This window comes from Panthera onca, chromosome B3 (assembly GCF_046562875.1).
Source record: "Panthera onca isolate mPanOnc1 chromosome B3, mPanOnc1 haplotype 2, whole genome shotgun sequence".
Taxonomy (NCBI): domain Eukaryota; kingdom Metazoa; phylum Chordata; class Mammalia; order Carnivora; family Felidae; genus Panthera; species Panthera onca.
Genome location: NC_138344.1, coordinates 146,528,552 through 146,545,718, shown reverse-complemented (window position 1 = coordinate 146,545,718; position 17,167 = coordinate 146,528,552). Strand labels below are relative to the sequence as shown.

The 17,167-nt window shown below is 40.5% G+C and overlaps 1 pseudogene across 1 annotated transcript; it reads left to right on the top strand.

The window, feature by feature from the left end:
* The first annotated feature begins 7,286 nt into the window (after positions 1–7,286).
* On the top strand, positions 7,287–7,925 carry LOC145715521 (immunoglobulin heavy variable 3-23 pseudogene; annotated as a pseudogene). Its single transcript, XR_014137747.1, has 2 exons — positions 7,287–7,383; positions 7,483–7,925. The product of XR_014137747.1 is annotated as an immunoglobulin heavy variable 3-23 pseudogene (transcript).
* Positions 7,926–17,167: the final 9,242 nt, after the last annotated feature.

Sequence of the window (17,167 nt, the reverse complement as noted above, 5' to 3'; positions counted from 1 at the left end):
TGGTGTACTCAAACCCAGATAGAGCTCCTGAGATAAAACATAAGAGCCCTGAGCTGCCAGGTGTGCCAATGGATTGGACAGAGGCAGGGTGAAGGCCAGGTTCTGAAGGAAGCCTGGGACCCATGAGTACAGACTGTTCTCTCTATGTGAGGGCTTCCTGAACAGGGGTGGCTGGAAATCCAACTGCAGGGACTAGAGAAGGAGTTGATGCCAATATTTCCTCCCACCAATTATCATGGACAGAATTCAGTGAGCAGCAAAACACCCCCCAGTAGATACTGAGCCACTGACACCAAGCCATACCCACCTTTCCTTCCTCAGGTGCTTCCTTACTAGGGAAAGAGTGCCTAGAACCCAGACCACCATTGAACCCCTCCCTCCAAAGACCACCATATTCCCCCACAGGCACCAAGTCTACTGACCATAGAGTGAGGCATAGCTTCACCTCTAGGGGAAATAGGAATTAGCCTCTTTTAATAAGGAGACCAAAGTCACCTAGTTAAAACTCACAACACTATGGACAAAGTTGAAAAACTCTCCCCTAGAGGCAAGGAGAACTCTGCAGAGGACTGACCTCAGGGACAGAGCAGCAAATACATGACAGCACAGTGCACACAGCACATGCAAGAAATGCTTCCAGAATGTCAGGTTGTTAACAGTATGTAAACATTTCTCAAAAAAGACACTACTCTAGAAGCAGAAAACATAACAGGATTTTCCTAAAACACTTAAGAAAGAGGAGACATGGACATACAGAGTGATAGAGGAATTCATGCCAAAAGAAAAAGCCATAAAAGGACATTGCCAGGGATATAATTAAAACACATATAAATAATAAGACTCAAACAGAATTTAATACCTATCATAAGGAAACTGAACTTTTAAAAACTATCATAAGGATACTAGCTGTGCTTGAGAAAGCCTAGAAGACATGACGATAACCTGACTACAGATGGAAAAGACCTAAAACCCAGTCAGGCTGAAACTTTTAAAATGCTGTAACCAAGATGTGAACCTGATTGGATATAATGAACTCATGGCAGAAAGAAGCAGATGAATGAGTAAGTGCCATGGAAGATAAAATTTTGTGAGAAATGAAGCAGGAAAGAAGAGGAAAATTAAAATATTGCATCACAAACGTATACTTAGGGAATCAGCAACTCCATAAAGTGTAATAAAATTCTTTTCAAAGGAGTCCCAGAAGAAGAAGACAGGGAGAAAAAAGGGGAGAAGTTTTGTCTGAGCGCATTGGAGTGGAAAATTTCCACTAAATGGTGAAGGAAACAGACGTCCACATCTATGAGCCACAGAGAACTCCCATTAAAAATTAAAAAAAAAAAAAAAGCAGGCCAACTCTGAGACATAACATAGTAAAATTCACAAAATACACAGATTAAAAAAACCCTATAAGCATGAAGACAGAAGAGTTTGCTAATGAATACGGGAAGATAAAAAAAGACTATGGCAGAAGTGTCCACAGAAACCTGCAGGAAAGAAGGGAGTGGCATAATATCCTCAAATGTTCAATTGAAAATCAGGCAGTCAATGGGGGAGGAGACAAGATGGCGGAACAACGTGGAAGATTTTTGTGTGTCTCGCGTCCATGAAATACAGCCAGACCAACACTAAACCATCCTACACACCTAGAAAACTGATTGAGGATTAACACAACAATCTGCACAACCTGAACCACAGAATTCAACAAGTACGTGGCGTGGAGAGGGGACCTTGGGGAGCAAGAAGCTGCAGGAAGGGAGGTGCTTTTGCAGGCAGAGAGAGGACAGAGACTGGGGAGTGGGGGAGAAAACAGGAAAAGAACCCCTCCCCAAAAGCAGCTGGAGAAAACGTGGAAAATTGGAAACAGCCACAGGGACTCAACTAAAAACAGAGAAAGGAGAAAGGAGAGTATGTAAATTCCACTAAGACTGTAAACAAGGGGAGTGCAAAGGCTGCAACTCCACAGCTCGATACCTGGAGGTGCTCTGGTGGGAAGGGAGAATCCCAGGAACAGAGTGGGGTCCAGGATGTTCTCAGGCCACACCGGGAGAGGCAGTTGCACTGCTGGAAGGACATTTGGAGGAGACTGCCAAAGCCCTCTGGTCCCAGCAGACCCCGGAAAACGGACACATTCGCTGGTGCTGGAACAGAGTCGTTAGGGTGAAGCCTGGTGCCAGACGTGTGTTGTGATTTTCCATAATCCACAAAACGCTGCTGCTACACTCTCTCATGAACTTTTTCTGGGGTGGGCTGGCACCTGGCCACAGTTTCGGGGCACCGACAACAACAGGGTCCAGCAAGCGTTCCTAGCTGCAGCCGATATTCGGCCATTGCTCATTCGGACATTGCTTGGTGAGACCCTCCCACAGAGGGGCAGAACAGGTCAAAGCCGAGGTCCTTTGGACGTAAGGGACTGGGGAAAACAGCCGCGTCTGTGACAAAACTTGGGAGAGAGGTGCAGCCTGGGGCCTGGTCACGGAGAGTGAAGGAGCGGGGAGTGGACAAGGGCTGAAGACAGAGGATGGGTGCGCGATTGCTGATCCAGGAGAACAGACTGGATACCTGAGTGGCGCCATTTTCACTTCTCCCACGCATGTGCATTAGCACCTACAAGCACCGCAACAATCCACCCCAGGAGCCTAAAAGCGCCATCTAATGGACAGCAGAGCCATTACACTGAACCCCGCCCAACTGGGCCAACAGGGCTCTTCAGGAACACAAGTCTCACTGCCACTTACTTTATGGACTATAAAGAGATACATAGACTGACATCTAGGGAATAACGAAGTAAATTCAGTCCTACTTCAATCTGTTAGCAGGTTCATCTAGTCAATTTTCTTTCTTTTTTTTCTTTTTCTCTTTTACACTTCTTTTCTTTTTCTTGAATGCAGAAACAGAAAAAATTATTTTTATTATCAATTATTATTAAAAATATTTTTAATTTTTATTACTATATTTTTTATATTTCTGTAATTTTTTTTCAAATTCTATTTTACTTCCATCATTTTCTTTTACTCTACTTCAGTGTATTCCCGTTTTCAAATTTCCAAACAGTTTCCTTTTTACTTTTTCTTTCTTTTTCTTTTTTTCTCTTCTTCGTTTCTGTAGTTTTTCTGGAATACAGAATGAGAAAAAACTTCATTTTACTTTCAATTTTATTAAAAATATTTTTCTTTAATTTTTTTACTATATTGATTGCTTTTATGTAAATTTTTTCAAATTCTATTTTACTTCCATCATTTTATTTTAGTCTACTATGGTGTATTCACTTCTTGAATTTTCAAATGATTTCCTTTTTTTCCTTTTTGTATCTTTTCTCTCTTTTTTGTTTCCTCTCTTTTTTCTAGAATACAGAAAAAGAAAAAAATCACATTTATTTTTAATTTTTATTAAAAATATTTTTCTTTATTTTTTCTACTATATGCTTTACTTTTCTGTATATTTTTTCAAATTCTATTTTACTCCCATCATCTCATTTTAGTCTACTTCAGTGTATTCATTTTTCAAATTCTCAAATTATTTCCTTTTTTTTCTCCCCCTCCCATTTTTTTCTCTAATCTGTCAAACCACTTTCAACACCCAGACCAAAACACACCTAGGATCTAGCATATTCCATTCAATTTGTGTGTGTGTGTTTAGATTTTAATTTTAATATTTCTGTAATTTTATCTTTTAATTTCAATTTTGTGACCTCATTAATTCCTTTTCTCCCTTCAAAATGACAAAACGAAGGAATTCACCCCAAAAGAAAGACCACAAAGAAACGACAGCCAGGGATTTAACCAACACAGATATAAGCAAGATTTCTGAACCAGAATTTAGAATCACAATAATAAGAATACTAGCTGCAGTCAAAAATAGATTAGAATCTCTTTCTGCAGAGATAAAAGAAGTAAAAAATAGCCAGAATGAAATTTAAAATGCTATACCTAAGCTGCAATCACAGATGGATGCAGCGGTGGCACGGATGGATGAGGCAGAACAGAGAATCAGTGTTATAGAGGACAACCTTATAGAGAATAATGAAGCAGAAAAAAAGAGGGAGATTAAGGCAAAAGAGCAAGATTTAATAATTAGAGAAATCAGTGACTCATTAAAAAGGAACAACATGAGAATCATAGGGGTCCCAGAAGTGGAAGAGAGAAATAGGGGTGGAAGGGTTATGTGAGCAAATCATAGCGGAAATCTTTTCTAACCTGGGCAAAGACACAGACATCAAAATCCAGGAAACACGGAGGACTCCAATTAGATTCCACCAAAACCGACCATCAACAAGGCACATCATAGTCAAATTGACAAAGTACTCAGGCAAGGAGAGAATCATAAAACCAACAGGGAAACAAAGTCCATAACTTACAAGGGAAGACAGATCAGGTTTAGCAGACCTATCCACAGAAAGTTGGCAGGCCACAAAGGAGTGGCGGGATGTATTCAGTGTGCTAAATCAGAAAAATATGCAGCCAAGAATTCTGTATCCAGCAAGGATGTCATTCAAAATAGAAGGCGAGATAAAAAGATTCCCATACAAACCAAAATTAAATGAGTTTGTGACCACTAAACCAGCCCTGCAAGAAATTTTAAGGGGGAATCTCTGAGGGGAGAAAAGATGAAAATATATCTGTATAAATAAATAAATACCAAAATCAACAAAGGTTAGAAAGACCAAAGAACACCACCATAAACTCCAACTCTACAAGCATCATAATAGCCAGAAACTCTTATCTTTCAGTACTCACTCTAAACGTCAATGGACTCAAGGTCCCAATCAAAAGACATAGGGTAACAGAATGGAGAAGAAAACAAGATCCATCTATATGCTTTTTACAAGAGACCCACTTTAGACCTAAAGATGCCTCCAGATTGAAAATAAGGGGATGGAGAACCATGTATCATGCTAATGTTCAACAAAAGAAAGCCGGAGTAGCCATATTGATATCAGACAATCTAGACTTTAAAATAAAGACTGCATCAAGAGATGCAGAATGGCATTATATCATTCGTAATCAAAGGGTCTATCCACCAAGAAGACCTAACAATTGTAAACGTTTATGCGCCAAATGTCAGAGCACCCAAATATAGAAATCAATTAATCACAAACATAAGGAAACTCATCGGTAAGAATACCATAATAGTAGGAAACTTCAATACCCCATTCACAACAATGAACAGATCACCTGATCAAAAAATCAACAAGAAAACAATGGCTTTGAATGACACACTGGACCAGAAGGACTTAACAAATATATTCAGAACATTTCATCCTAAAGCAACAGAATATGCACTCTTCTACAGTGCACATGGAACTTTCTCCAGAATAGACCATATACTGGGACACAAATCAGCCCTAAGTAAGTACACAAAGATCGAGATCATACCATGCATATTTTCAGACCACAATGCCATGAACTCAAAATCAACCACAAGAAAAAATTTGGAAAGGTAACAAATAACTAGAGACTGAAGGACCTACTAAAGAATGAATGGGCTAACCAAGCAGTTAAAGAAGAAATTAAAAAGTATATGGAAGTCAATGAAAATGGAAACACCACAACGCAAACCCCTAGGATGCAGCAAAGGCGGTCATAAGAGGAAAGTATATAGCAATCCAGGCCTTCCTAAAGAAGGAAGAAAGAACTCAGATACAGAACCTAACCTTATGACTAAAGAGCTGGAAAAGGAACAGCAAATAAAACCCAAAACCAGCAGAAGGCAGGAAATACTAAAGATTAGAGCAGAAATTAGTGCTATCGAAACCAAAACACAGTAGAACAAATCAATGAAACTAAAAGCTGGTGCTTTGAAAGAATTAAAAAAATTGATAAACCACTATCCAGTTTGATCAAAAAGAAAAAGGAAAGGACCCAAATAAATAAAATCAAAAATGACAGAGGAGGCAAGGGAAAAAATAGCAAAAATGAACTACTGGGACCTCATCAAAATCAAAAGTTTCTGCATAGTGAAGGCAACAATCAGCAAAACTAAAATTCAACTGACAGAATGGGAGAAGATATTTGCAAATGACATCTCAGATAAAGAGTTAGTATCCAAAATCTATAAAGAATTTATCAAACTCAACACCCAAAACAAAATCCAGTGAAAAAACAGGAAAAAGACATGAATAGACACTTCTCCAAGGAAGACATCCTGATGGCCAACCGACACATGAAAAAATGCTCCACATCACTCATCATCATGGAAATGCAAATCAAAACCCTAATGAGATACTACCTGACACCTGTCAGAATGGCTAACATTAACAACTCAGGCAACAACAGACGTTGGCGAGGATGCAGAGAGAGGATCTCTTTAGCTTTTTGGGGGGCAATGCAAGTTGGTGCAGCCACTCTGGAAAACTGTATGGAGATTCTTCAAAAAACTAAAAATACAACTCCCCTATGAAGCAGCAATTGCACTACTAGGCATTTATCCACGGAACACAGGTGTTCTGTTTCAAAGGGACACATGCACCCCCATGTTTATAGCAGCACTATCAACAATAGCCAAAGTATGGAAAGAGACAAATGTCCATTGATGGATGAATGGATAAAGAAGAAGTGGTAAATATACACAATGGAGTATTACTCGGCAATCAAAAAGAGTGAAATCTTGCCATTTGCAACTATGTGGATGGAACTGGATGGTATTATGTGAAGTGAAATGAGTCAGTCAGAGAAAGACAAAACTCATATGACTTCACTCATATGAGGACTTTAAGAGACAAAACAGATGAACATAAGGGAAGGGAAACCAAAATAACATGAAAACATGGAGGGGACAGAGCATAAGAGACTCATAAATATGGAGAACAAACAGAGGGCTACTGGAGGGGTTGTGGGAGGGGGGATGGGCTAAACTGGTAAGGGGCACTAAGGAATCTACTCCTGAAATCATTGTTGCACTATATAATAACTAATTTCGATGTTAATTTTTAAAACTAAAAATAAATACTAATTAATAATAAAAAAATTAAAATATTTTAAGAGAAAATAATGCGTGATCATGCTGTTGAGGTAAATATTTCTTAAAGATTATGCCGAAGCCTCCATTAATAAAGATAAAGATCCAAAACTGAAAAAAAAAAAAAAAAAGAATTCTTCATATTGTCACACCGCCATCCACACAAACTAATGTAGAAGTGCGTCCCTAACCCTGTCATTCACTTTTACACAATCAAATCTAAGTCTGGAGCTTGATATATATGTCAGAGGACATGCAAATGGGGCCCTCTCTGTGCTGATAAAACCAACCCAGCCCGACCGTGCAGCTGGGAGACGAGCCCCAGCCCCGGGAGTCCCAGGTGTTCCCATTCTGTGATCAGCACAGAACACACACACCTCACCATGGAGTTTGTGCTGGGCTGGGTGTTCCTGGTTGCTCTTTTAAAAGGTAATTCATGGTGAACGAGGGACACTGAGTCTGTGAGTGGATATGAGTGAAACAGTGGATGTGTGACAGTTTCCTGACCAAGATGTCTTGTGTCTGCAGGTGTCCAGTGTGACGTGCAGCTGGTGGAGTCTGGAGGAGACCTGGTGAAGCCTGGGGGGTCCCTGAGACTCACCTGTGTGGCCTCTGGATTCACCTTCAGTAGCTATGGAATGAGCTGGGTCCGCCCGGCTCCAGGGAAGGGGCTGCAGTGGGTCGCAAGCATTTATAGTGATGGAAGTAGCACATACTACCCAGACTCTGTGAAGGGCCGATTCACCATCTCCAGAGACAACGCCAAGAACACGCTGTATCTGCAGATGAACAACCTCAAGACCGAGGACACGGCCACATATTACTGTGCGAAAGACACAGTGAGGGGACATCACTGGGAGCCCAGACACAAACCTCCCTGCAGGAGAGGATCAGCACCACCAGGGGGCGCACACTATGCACAATTCCTCTCCACACAGCAGTTTCCCCAGGGAGCCTCCCTGGTTATATGATTCTGTGTTTACCTATTAACTCTCTGAGTTAGCAACTGGGTTGTCAGAGGGAAACTAGACGAACTTGCACAAAGACACAGTTGTTTGCACTTGCTTACTCTGGTCCCTCAACATGAGTGAATTACAGATTTCCTGAGGCACAACAGCTGCACCTTTACAGGATTCCCAGATGCGCTCCCTGTGCAGCCAGGACCACAGGATCCCACAGCTCCTCCTTATCCTCACCCAGCCCTTGTCCCAGTCAAACAACGTGACACTTTCTTCATAGCCCTTTGCTACTCAGGACTTTAAATGAGCTACAGCTTTATTCAATTACTCTAAAGGAGAGACAAACAATCTCCATGTATTAGGCAAGATTCCCCTGAGGAACACAACCCAAAGGTCATTGGTTTCCATAACTAAATATGTTGAGAAGACCCATGATCTACCGTCACAAGCTGAAGACCCAGGAAAACCAGTGATGTAATTCTTGTCTGATTCTGACTAGTGTCTAGTCTCAGAACGTGGAGAGCTGATGATGTCACTCTCAGAAAAAGGGCCAGAGGAGACCAATATTCCAGTTCAAACAAGCACATGGGAAGTAAAAATGAGGGAATTCGTCCTCCATCTGCATCAGATTCTATTCACAAACTTAATAGAATGGGTGGTGCCCAGTCCGAAAGAAACCATGGATGGAAATTCCAATGTCTTCTGGAACACATCACAGACATCCACAGAAACAGTGGTGAATCTGGGCACCCATGACACAGTCAAGATAACCTATAAAGTTAATCATGACAAGTCAACCTCCCGGAAACATGGAGCTCGAAGACTGAAGATTTAAAAGTCAATCCCATCATCGGGGTGGAGTCTGGTGGGCACAGCAGTGCTCCTGTGGAGGAGGGCAGAGGCCCATAAGGGGAACTGTGGTCTGAGTATTCCCTGGGTCGCATGGGGAGAGAAAATTCCCTTTGTGGAGTGCATTTGGGAGACGGGGCATTGCCTCTCATAGGACAGGAGAGCTGACAGGCACCATTAAAGTTCCCTGATCATTAGCACAGGAGCCTCTTCTGAGAGCAGCTAGCTGGACACTGCCTTCTGGTTGTTCTTCACCATGTACTCCAAGCCCCTAGTTTTCATGCAACTGCCCATCTGGGTTAAGCCAGCACCAGGCAGGGCACATCAAGACCCTCTCCAAGAGGATCACTGGGGTCCCTGTCATACTGAGTTCACACAATTTGGAGTTTTCAAACCCAGCTAGAGCTCCTGAGATAAAACATAAGAGCCCTGTGCCACCAGATGGGCCAATGGCTTGGACGTAGACAGGGTGAAAGCAATTCTGACAGAAGTCTGGGACCCACAAGTGTTCTCTCTGTGTGAGAGCTTCCTGAACAGGGGAGGCTGGGAACTCCAACTCCAGGGACTAGAGAGGGAGCTGATGCCAATATTTCCTCCCACCAATCAGCATGGACAGATTTCACTCAGCAGCACAGCATCCCAGTGCAAGCTGAGCCACTAACACCAAGCTCCACCTACTCCAGCCCCCATCAAGTGCTTGCTTACTAGGAAAGAGTGCCTGGAAACCAGACCACCATTGCACCCCTTCCTCCAAAGACCACCGTAAACCCCCACACGCACCAAGTCAGCTGATCATACACTGAGGCATATCCTCACCTCTAGGGGAGATAGGAATTAGCCTCTTTTAACAAGCAGACCAAACTCACCTAGTTAAAACTCACAACACTGGGCACAAAGTCCAACACTCCCCACTGGAGGCAAGGAGAAAATCTGCAGAGCACTCTCCTGAGGGACAGAGCAGCCAAAACACGACAGCACAGTGCCACGGAACATAAAACAAATGCTTCATGAAGTGTCAGGCCCTGGACAGTATGTGAACACTGCTCAATAAAGATACTACCCTAGAAGCAGAAAAGATAACAGGATTTTCTAAAACATTTAAGAAGGCAGAGACATAGACAACAACATGATGGAGGAACTCATCCTAAAAGAAAACATGATAAAAGGTCATTGTGAGGGATATAATTAAAACACGTAAACTAATGTGGCTCAAACACAATTTCTAAAAACTCTCATAATGAAACAGGATTTTCAAAAAGTATCATAAGGATACTAGCTGTGCTTGAGGAAAATATATGAGACATGAGGGATACCCTTACTGCAAACAGAAGAGACCTAAAAACTAGTCAGGAGGAAATTTTAAATGTTGTAACCGAGATGTGAAACTGATTGGATATAATGACCTCAAGGCTGAAAGAAGCAGATGAATGAGGAAGGGACACAGAAGATAAAAGTATGGGGGAAATGAAGCTGGAAAGAAGAGGAAAATTAAAATATTGCATCACAAACATACACTTAGGGAAATCAGCAACTCCATAAACTGTAATACCATTCTTTTGAAAGGAGTCCCAAAAGAATAAGAGGGAAAAAAAGGGGGATACATTTTAGCTGAGTGAATTATAGTGAAAATTTCCACAAGCTGGGGAAGGAAACAGACGTCCACATCTAGGAGGCAGAGAGAACACCCATTAAAATAAAAAAAAGAACAGCAGGCCAACACTGAGACATATCATAGGAAAATGGCAAAATATTCAGATAAAGAAAAACCATAAAAGCATCAACACAAAAGAAGTTGCTAACTAACAAGGGAAGGTTAAAAAAAAAACTATGGCAGATATCTCTACAGAAACCTTCATGCAAGTAGGGAGTGGCATCATATCCTCAACATGCACAATTGAAAATTATGCAGCTAAGAATACTTTCTCCAGTAAGGCAGTCATTCAGATACAAGGAGTGATAGAATTTCCCAAACAAAAACCAAAGGAATTCATGGCCTCTAAATCAGCCCTGCGAGAAATTAAAGGGGACCCTTTGGGTAGGAAAGGAAGACTAAAAGTAACAAAGACTAGAAATAAACAGAGAAAATCTCCAGAAACAATGACTTTGGAGGTAACACTATGGCACTAACTTTATATCTATCAATAATTACTGTGAATGTAAATGGACAAAATGCCCAATCAAAAGACATAGGTGTTTCAACCTAAAACACCTGTAGATTCAAAGTGAGGGTAGGGTGAACAATTCATCATGCTAATGGACGTCAAAAGAAAGTTGTAGTACCACACTCATATCACACTAACTACTTTTCAAACCAAAGTTTGTTACAAGAAATCAGGAAGGCAGTATATCATCATAAAGGGGTCTATCCAACAAGAAGATCTGAAGCTTTAAATATTTATACCCCAAAAATGTAAGCACTGAAATATATAACTCAATTAATAAGAAACATAAAGAAACTCATTGATAATAGACAATAGTAATAATAGAGAATGTTAACACTCCACTTACAACAATGGAAAGACAATCTAAGCTGAAAATCAATAAGAAAACAATGGCTTTGAAAGACACATGGACTGAATGGACTTAACAGATATATTCATAACATTCTATCTTAAAGCACTAGAATACACATTCTTTTTGAGTGGGCATGGAACATTCTCCAGAACAGATCACATACTATGTCACAAATCAGCCCTCTACAAATACAAAAAGACTGAGATCATTCCATGCGTATTTTCAAACCACAACACCATGAAACTTGAAGTCGACCACAAGAAAAATTTGAGCAACACTGCCAATACATGCGGTTAAAGAACATTGTAGTAAAAGCTGAATGAGATTTTCAGGAAATTACAGAAGCAATAAAAAATACATGGAAGCAAATGAAAATGAAAACATGCCAGTTCCAAACCATCTGGATGCCGCAAAGTTGATGGAAGAGTGAAATATATAGCAGTACAGGCCAAACTCAAGAAAGAAGAAAGGTCTCAAACACACAACCACTTTACAACTAAAGGAGCTAGAAAAAGAACAACAAATGAACCCTAAAGCCAGCAGGAACAGGTAAACAAAAAAGATTAGAGCAGAAATAAAGGATATAGAAACAAAGAAAAACAGTAGAACAGATGAATGAAACTGTAAGTTGGTTTTTGTAAGAATAAATAAAAATGATAAACCCATGGGCAGACTTGGCAAAAACAAAAGAGAAGGGACGAAAGTCAATATAATCAGAATTTGAGAGGAGACATCGCGACTGACACCACAGAAATACAACTATGAGAGAATAGTTTGGAGATTTATATGCCAACAAATTGGGCAATCTGGAAGAAATGGATAAATTCCCAGAATAATGTAAACTACCTAAACTGAAAAAAGAAAAAATAGAAAACGGGAACAGACTGATAATGAGCAAAGAAATTGAATCATTAATCAAAAATCTACTGACACACAAAAATCCAGGGCTAGATAGGTTCACAGGTGAATTCTACCAGATATTTAAGAAGAGTGTAAAATATTCTATTTAAGTAGAATAGAAAATTCCTGTCTTCACAAACTGTTCCAAATAATAGAAATGGAAAGAAAACTTCCAAATTCATTCTATAAGATGAGTATGATCATGGTTCCAAACCAGATTAAACCCCACTAAAAATGAGACTTGCAGGCCACTAGCCCTAATGAACAAGAAAGCAACAATTGTCAAGAAAATACTTGCAGGGGTACCTGGGTGGCTCAGTCGGTTAAGTGTCCGACTTTGGCTCAGGTCGTAATCTTGTGGTCCATGAGTTCGAGCCCCGTGTCAGCTCTGTGATGACAGCTCAGAGCCTGGAGCCTGTTTCAGATTCTGTGTCTCCCTCTCTCTGACCCTCCCCCATTCATGCTCTGTCTCTCTCTGTCTCAAATATAAATAACGTTAAAAAAAAGAAAGAAAATACTTTCAAATTGAATCCAACAAGACATTAAAAGGATCCTTTAACGTGACCAGGTGGGATTTATTCCTTGGCTGTAAGGGTGGTTCAATAGTCACAAATAAATCAATGTAATACATACCATCAATCAGAGAAAGGATATGAATGATATGACCCTCTGAATAGATGCAAAAAAAAAATTGACATAGTACAGCATCCTTTCTTGAAAAAACCCCTCAACAAGGGGTAGAGGAAACACACCTCAACATCATAAAGTCCGTACATGAAAACCCCACAGCTAATACCCTCAGTGGGGAAAAAAACCTTTTCCTCTACTGTCAGGAACACAAGAGGGATGTCCACTCCCATCATTCCACTTAACACAGCAGTGGAAGTCTTATCCTCAAAAACAGACAACAACAAAAAATAAACGCATTCAAGTTGGAAAAGAAGAAGTCAAACATTCCCTCTTCACAGATGACATGACACTCTATATAAAAAACTCAAGACTCCACCAAAATATTGCAAGAACTGATTCACAAATTCAGCAAAGTCACAAGATACAGTATCAACATACTGAAATCTGCTGCATTTCGACACAGCAATAAAGAAACAGAAATAAAAATAAAAAACTATCCATCCCGTTTACTACTGCACAAATATAATAGGATACCTAAAGAGTTAAAATATCTATACTCTGCTTTCTCTTCCCCTCTCCTATCTGCTTGGTGTTAATAAAATAGTCTTATGAATGCCAAATAAGCAAAAAAAAAAAAATATCTATACTCTGAAGACTAAAAACGGTGAAAGAAACTGAGGATGACATAAAGAAATGGAAACATCTTCAATGTTCATGGATTTAAGGAGCAAGTAGTGTTGAAATGTCTCTGCTACACAAAGAAACAGGAGACTTCATGATTATGGATTTCATGCTATATTACAAAGCTGTACTTATCAAGACAGTAAGCTACAAGCACAAAGAGACACATAGGTCAAAAGAACAGAAGAGTAAACCCAGATATGGACTCACAAATGTATGGCCACCTCATCTTGGATGAAGTAGGAAAGACTACGTAATGGGAAAAAAAGACAGCCATATCACCAAAGGGTGTTGGGAAAACTGGACCAGAACATGCAGAAGAATGAAACTGAACCACTTTCTTACACCATACACAAAAATAAATCCAAATGGGTGAAAGACCTAAATGTGAGACAGGAGACCATCAAATCCTAGAGGAGAACAGGCAGCAACCTCCTGGACTTGGGACATAGCAACTTCTTACTAGACGTGTCTAGAGAGGCAAGGGAAACAACAGCAAACTTGAACTACTGGGACCTCATCAAAATGAAAACCTTCTGCACAGCTAAAGAAACAATCAACTAATCTAAAAGGCATTCTACAGAAATTAAAAAGGTATTTGCAAGCCACATATCTGAAGAAGGCTTACTATCCAAAATCTATAAAAAAAAATTCTCAAACTCAACACCCAAAATACAAAGACTCCAGTGGATAAATGGGCAGAAGACATGAGGAGATACTTTTCCAAACAAAGCATTCAGATGGCTAACCAACACACGAACATACGCTCAACATCACTCATCATGAGGGAATTACAAATCAAAACTACAATGAGAGATGACCGCACACCTGTCAGAATGGCTACAATTAACAACTCAGGAAACAACAGATATTGATGAGGATGAGGAGAGAAGTGAACCCTTTTATACTCTTGGTGGAAAAGCAAAGTGCCCGGACCATTCCAGAAAACAGTTTAAAAACTAAAAATTAAACAACCTTACACTCCAGCAATTGCTCTACTAGGAATTCATCCAAAGCATACAAAACTTCTGATTGGAGGAAGTACATGCACCCCAATGTTTACAGCAGCATTAACTATGACAGCCAAACTGAGGAAAGAGACCAGAAGTCCACCAAGTGATTAATTTGCTATCTGTATACAATGGTATATTACTCAGTCATAAAAAAGAATGAAATCTTGCCATCTGCAAAGATGTTGATGCAGCTACAGGGTATCATGCTAAGCAAAGTAAGTCAAAGATGACAAACACCATATGATTTCCTCCTATGGGGAATTTAGATCTAGGGGAAGGGGAAAAAGAGCAAGAAATCATTAAAAAACTCTAAGGTTAGAGACCAAACTGAGGGTTGCTGGAGGGCAGGTGTGTGGGGGATGGGATAATGGGTGTTGGGGATTAAGGAGGCCACGTGTTGTGATGAGTACTGGGTGTTAAAGTAAGTGATGAACCAATAAATTCTACTACTGAAATTAATATTACACAATATGTTAACTAACAAATATTTAAACACAAACCTAAAAAAATTTAAAAAGTGCAAAAAAGGAAGGGAGAATTGTTGCCACAAATTGTCATGAAAATGGAATCTAAGGTAGTGACTCTAACGTCTTGCATTTACTCATTATGTCCCTAACTGATGGTGGACATAAATTAACATACTCATGAATTTTCACAGCAGTGCCAGGTGGGCTGGAATTCAAACCACAGCTGCCCTTCCCAACTCCCCTGTGCCCACACATCATGGGCAGCTTGTCCAGACACCTGCACAAGAACCCAGGTTGGGCCTCAGTAGGGACCCACATCTGCAGAACTGGAAAGTGTGGACAGTTGACGCTTCCTGAGAAGCTCTGGGGTTCCTTCCCCGACTTGCTGTCTCAGCTCACTTGTCTTCCTTTCCTGTCTCTTGAAGAGAACCATGTGCCCTGTTAGTGGTTCATGAAAGTGAGGGGCTATATGTTCTATAAACATTCAATATGAAAGATAACATACAAGGGGACAAAAAAAAAAACAACCCATATGATGCATACTGTCTCGCGGCTCCTATCACCCAATGTGGTAGAGTACAAACAAACCTAAGTATTCCTTTGGTCAAAAACTGCACAGCACATTGGAAAAGTATTAAGAGATGAGAAGCCTGGAAGAATTCCACAAATGCAGATATGAGCTCCCCTTGGAAGGAAGAAGAAAAATTATAGTCCCAAACACGGAGGAGTAAAATAAATTTAGGAAATTTATTATGTGAGTCGCACATCTCAGCCACCTGCTGGGGCTTGGCCTCAACAGCAAACAGCTTAGGGTCACTGACATCCTGTCTCTCTGGGAAAGAGTCCTCTGAACAGGAGCTGGTCACCGGGAACCCTGTATATTGGCTACAACAGTCTGGAGGGGAGGTTGCAGTCAGGCTCAGTGGTACATGCCTATAGTCCCAGTTACTTGCACTGGAGTTTCTACTTGCTGATCTGGGGTGGGAAAGGAAAAGAACATACCTTAGTTCAAATATTCCAGGTATTCTTTCTGGTAGTATATTTTCTGCAATAAATGCTTCTTCATGGGCTGTATGCCAACATGGCCATTTGCAGGCACTATAAATACATTATTTGAGTTTTTCTTCAAATTCCAGCTAGTTAACATGCAATGTACTATTACTTTCAGGTGTAAAATATAGTGATTCAACATTGCAATACAGCACCCAGTGTTCGTTATGAGAGCTCCCCTTAATCCCCATCAACTACCTCCCCATCCCTCCACACACCCTCCCCAGGGTAACCATCAGTTTTTCCCCTATAGTTAAGTATCTGTTTCGTGGGGCTTACGTGGTTCCATGGGTTAGGCCCACGACTCTTGATCTGGGCTCTTGTATTGATCTCATCATTCCTGAGATCCAGCCCCACTTTGGTTTCTGCACTGACAGCACGACGTTTCCTTGGGATTCTCTTCCCATCTGCCTCTGCCCCACCTCCCATTCTCTCTCTAAATAAATAAGTGAACATTGAAAAAATCGCCTATTTCTTGGTTTGCCTCTTCTCTCTTATTTGTCCCTTGGCCCATTTGTTGTTTCTTAAATTCTACATATGGATGAAATCATATATTTGTCTTGTTCTGACTTATTTCAGTAAATATAATACTCTCTAGGCCCATCCCTGTCCTTACAAATGGCAAATGTCATTCATTTTGTGGCTGAGAAATATTCCAGTGTGTGGGGGGTGGGGGAGGGGGGGTGTAGATATACCACATATTCTATACCCATTCATCAATCAATGCATACTTGGGCTGGGCTGTTTCCACAGCTGGGCTCTTTGTGAAATAGCTGCTATAAACATAGAGGTACAATTCCCTTAAATTAGTATTTTTGTATCCTTTGGGTAAATACCTAGTAGTGCATTTGTTCTATCGTAACGTAGTTGTATTTTTAGCTTTCTAAGGAACCTCCATGCTGTTTTCCATAGTGGCTGTGCCAGTGTGCATTCCCACCAGCACCTCCAAAAGGATCCTCTTTCTCTGCATCCTCACCAACACCTGTTGTTTCTTGTGCTGTTGAGTTCAGCCTTTCTGACCAGTGTAAGTTGATATTTCATTGTAGTTTGGATTTACATTTCCCAGATGAGGAGTGATGTTGACCATCTTTTCATGTGTTTATTGACAATCTGTAGGTCGCATTTGGAAAAATGCTTATTCATGTCTTCT